Raw genomic sequence first — 4,619 nt, 5'->3', positions numbered from 1 at the left:
CCCCCCCCCTCTGTCTCTCTCTCGGCCCGGTCTCTTCCTGCCCTCTCGCCTCAGGTGCCGACTGCCACGCCCCACCCTTTAGCACACACAACTCATCCGCCCTTTTTATCTCATTCGCGAAATAAAATCGCCCAGGACGTCGCGCCGTCGCTGTCCGCGCCCCGCCTCCACACGGCGGCGCGCACCGTTGCCTATAAGCCCTGGTCTCTTGGTTTATGCGCTGCAGAAATAAGTTTGATCTTTGGTGAACTTCAATAAAAGCATTTTTGATAATCTCCAACGAGCACTCCTGACCTTGAGTACATTTTGAAATCCATGTAAGTCGATGAAAATTTTTTGTTGAACTTACTCAGTTCGCGTTATTTGGGGACCCTATGCGTCCCGCCTTAGCGCAGATGGATGCGACGGAGGATATACTCGAGCGACTCCCTGCCATGTCCGCTTCCTTTGCGTCCTTATTTGCATCGCCGGGACCTACTCTAGCATTCCCATTCCCTACTACCTCCCCCTCCCCCACTCTTCCCAGCCTAGTGATGCGGGGGGCTTAATGAAGTCAGCATCTAGCAGCGCATCGGCGGCGGGTAGCGGAGCGTGCGGCGGAGCGTAGCCGCCGCCCGCCACCACCACACGACAGACTGTCATTCTCTCTCTCTCTCTCGCTCTCTCTCTCTCTCTCTCGCTCTCTCTCTCTCTCGCTCTCTCTCTCTCTCTCTCGCCGTTTCTATCTGTCCCATTGAGCAGCAGCAAGAGCACACTACTAACATCCATAGCAGAGGGAGCAGGGGCGTAGGCGAGCAGCACCACGAGAGAAATGCACGACGGGCAAAGGGAGGAGGGGGAGAGTACGGAGAGCGCGGAGAGCAGCCGGCGCTCGGGTTGGTTAACCCGCCAAAACCAGCAACTCGTCGGCGCCGGAAACAGCGCGCGGGCGCGACACGGTGGTGCAGGCGGCAGGGCGGGGCCACGCTGTGTACACGCCGCGCCCCGCCACTCCCCGGGACACACACTTTGGGGGCGGGCGGGGGAGGGCGACACCGAGGCTCATTCAGAAATTTCCCTGAAAAATTGAAAACTTTTCCAATAAGAAAGTTGCAAAAAATTTAAAATTATTCCAGAAAATGTTAGAAAATGTTGAACTTTTTAGGAAAAAATTGAGAGGTGTAGGAAAAAATTATTTCAATCCCTAGTTGCATCGTTTTATTAACTAACGACTCTCAGCTACGCGCAGAGATGAGCCTATGCCGCGGAGCGAGTCGTGGTCGGCGCCGGACCGCTGGCAAACATAATTAGGATATTGAGCCATCAGCCTGCTCCTCCTCTGGTACCGTAGTAGACGCCTCCAAGTACCTCCTCCTCCTCCTCACGCTGCGCGGCGGCCTGTTTGCCATACACGTGTCCGGCTGTCTTCTTCTTCTCGTTTCGTTTCATCGCCGGGACCCGCCCGGGGGGGGGGGGGGTGTAACTCCACCTGCAACGCGTGCCAAGACACCGCCGCCGCGGCCCGCGGCCTCCCTCGCCACCCGGGGCGATAAGACATGCACATATCGCCAGAGCAGTTGACCACCAACCGCCGCCGCGAGCCGCGCTCGTCCACTCGGCACGAAAGGACGAGGGGACGGGGGGCATAAAGTGTTGCTGCACCTGGCGCTGTCTGCCTGCGGGGAGGGAGGTGGGGGGATAGGATCATTTAGAGATGAAGAGGAGGCAGAGCTCGTTGGAGTGCCCCCCCCCCTCCCCTCCCCCTTTGCGCCTCTTGCACGACGCCTTGCCGGAAACACATTAGTATTTGCCATTTGGACGCCTTCGCGATGAGGGCTTTTAAAATATGACAAACGCGCGCCGTACGGCGGCCCGACTGTGCGAGCGACTGTGCGAGCGTTGTGTTGTGTCCTTGCTGGAATGGAGGCGTGTGAGCTTGAGTTGGAGGAGGCCAGTTGTTGGTGTTACGACGCGAGCGCGACATCTCTCACTGCAAGAGTCGAGTGAAAATTAAAATGTAAATCAGTCCCCGGCGCCGCGCGCGTCTCTGGAGCCAAATGACCCCCGCGCGACTGAACATTAACATCCGATTAGAGAACAACAAGAAGATACGCGTTGATGCGGCGCGATATTCGGAAATAAGGAGAACAGTCGAGTGGTTACGAGCGACTTGAAATTGATTCTCAATTCGCACCATACAAGTCGGTGGCGAGGCAGGGGCGGGCAAGACATGCCGATGCAATGCGAAACGCGGATTACTAGTTGCATGGGTGCGAACCAGGACCGCGGCGTCGTATCGCCCCGCGAGCTTTGGCTGAGCTCTGAGTATTTGGAAGAAACAAAAGTGTCGCGGCCGCTGTAAGTGGACGAGCTGCGGCGGTGGAGATAGAGGTGGTGGATGTGGGAGGGTTAATGGGTTGCACCGGGGTGGGGCGTGGCGGGGCGTGGCAGGGCGTGGCGGGGCGCGGTGGGCCGCGGTGTGGCCCGCGGTGCCGGCGGCGGCAGGCGGGCGGAGCAATGGCTTGTCTGTTCACAGCAAATTATCGGCCCACGCCCTAACACCCCGCCCCGCTGAGCCCGTGTCCCAGAGCATATTGTACCTTGCCGACACGTTTTCGCCTTGTCTTTTGCAGCTCACGTGGCAGGAGGCGGCCGACGATACACCACACACACACAGGAGAGAACACTATGTATTTGGATTAGCGGATTTAGTTGTTTTGATTCGAAATGTGTCTTTCGTATGCATGTAAAGAACGCGTTACTATGTCAGTTCACAAATCGGGAACTCAGAGATGTCAGGGCAAAAAACAAATCAGCGTTCTTAACTCCGTCACAAAGATGAGAATGAATGAAGCCAAATTATCGCAGCACCCTTGCATTGATTTCTTGCACGAAAGTAAAGCTGTGGGGGCGGAAAGCGCGGGTAAGCGTTTTTATTTGCATAAGTCGGGTAAGAAAGTATCCATGACGCGGTGGTTCATGTAAAAATGTAACATCAATTATCAACTTCTTTTACATACATATCACAAAAAGACGGGTACGAAACTATATCGTTGTACAGATCATTTCTGGGGCACTGCAGATGTTCTTTTAATTACTAAGCGAGCGCAATTTTCGCGACGACGCGGGCCGTTTTCCGCGAGACGATGAGCAGAGTCACTCACTCAAGACCGATTTTTGATGACCGCTCACAAAGATTAGGAGAGGCACGGCGGCACCTTCAAAACGAACGGGTCAAGAGCTTCGTCAATTATAATAGCCCCCATTCCCGGCATAGGCACTACTAGGTATTATATAGGTCTGCCGCAGTTTTCGCCTCGGCGTGTATTACTACTTCTACAAACTCGGCCGGCTTATCCGCTTTACGACGAGCAGTAACGCCCGACGCGAGATGAGAAATATTTCGTTTGGAGGGCGAGCGTAACCAAGGCAGGCAGAACGATACTACGGGGAGGAGAGGCGCGCGGGGGGGGAGAGAGTCCGGCGTGCATCGTGAATCGGCATTAGCGGGGGGGATTAGCAACATTTCGCATGCGCATGCGAACCGATGCGAACTCCCGCGCGCCGGGAGCGCGGCACCCCCTTATGGCGCTGCATAAGCCGCGGGGGAGGTCAAGCAGTCGCTCGCACGCCGCCGATCCGCGCTCGCCGTGTTTGATTTACAATCCCATCTCCATTCATTATTAGCATCATTCCGATATTGGTTATTTTTTGCAGCGATTGAGACGCCTATTTACCCGCTTGATTTATTTTACGGGATGAGCATCGTACGGAGGATTATTATTTCAATGCCCTTTTAAGCGGCGCTACTGCGACATGCACGCGGCCGCGTGGAGCGGACTGGTCGGTCGGTGAGCATCTTTCTCATACTTCGTGAGCGGCGGGCGATATCGCGGAGAGGACGAGACCTTCCCCGTGGCGAGGCGCGCCGGGCCGGGCACGACTTGTCGGCGTCCTGGAGCCCCGGAGCGGGCCGGCGGCGTGGCGTGGCGTGGCGAGGGAAGGTAAGTGCAACTCTCCATCCTGGAGATAATCCCTCGAGATATATAGTAACCCGCGCCGACGCGTCGTCTTGGCGTGGGCGCGCGTTAGCTCGGCCAGCGCAGCCGCATCGTGCGGCTCACAAGTGGGCCGGGCCCTTGGCGTAGGTCGGGCGCAAGGGCCAACAGGTGTCGTCCTTGGGCGTGGCGTGGCGTGGCGAGGCGTGGCGGGGCGTGGCAGGGCGTGGTGGGCGCCGTGGTGGGTGGCAGGGCGCCGCCGCGGTCCACGTGGTGCCCGGTGGCGTTGTTTACGTCGCCCTCACTCACCTGCTCTCCGTAGGCCGGCCGGCGAGTCCGCGGAGCACGAGTTATTGTATAGTTGTTATTTCCAAGGGGATCACGACGACGACGACGACGACAGGAAGCACAGCTGGGCCGCAGCCCGTCACTCACAACACGACGCACTCGCATCACATCACTGTCACTCGGCTTGTCACTCGGCGAGCCTATATACACCCCTCCCCGTCACTCACTTCACTCCAAACACGCGCGCGCCGCACTCACTCGCGTGCGTGTCGCCCGCAGCCGTGTGTGGACTGGTCCGCCGCCGCGCGCGCACTACCCAGCGGGAGCGGCGCGCCGGGCCGGGCGGGCGTCGCG

At 57.9% G+C, this 4,619-nt stretch overlaps 1 protein-coding gene across 2 annotated transcripts in view; it reads right to left on the bottom strand.

The window, feature by feature from the left end:
- The window catches only part of LOC113212442 (activating transcription factor 3), a 25,896-nt gene extending 21,295 nt beyond the window's left edge, over positions 1 to 4,601 (bottom strand). For both annotated transcript variants that reach the window (XM_026431135.2, XM_026431136.2), the window contains exon 1: positions 4,287 to 4,601. The gene's annotated coding sequence lies outside the window, so the exon portion shown is untranslated. The remainder of the gene's footprint in view (positions 1 to 4,286) is intronic.
- Between the last annotated feature and the right edge of the window lie 18 nt (positions 4,602 to 4,619).

Source organism: Frankliniella occidentalis, unplaced genomic scaffold (assembly GCF_000697945.3).
Source record: "Frankliniella occidentalis isolate FOCC.00 unplaced genomic scaffold, Focc_3.1 Scaffold501, whole genome shotgun sequence".
NCBI classification, from domain to species: Eukaryota; Metazoa; Arthropoda; class Insecta; order Thysanoptera; family Thripidae; genus Frankliniella; species Frankliniella occidentalis.
The sequence above is the reverse complement of the archived record's forward strand: the minus strand, read 5'-3'. Positions and strand labels throughout refer to the sequence as shown.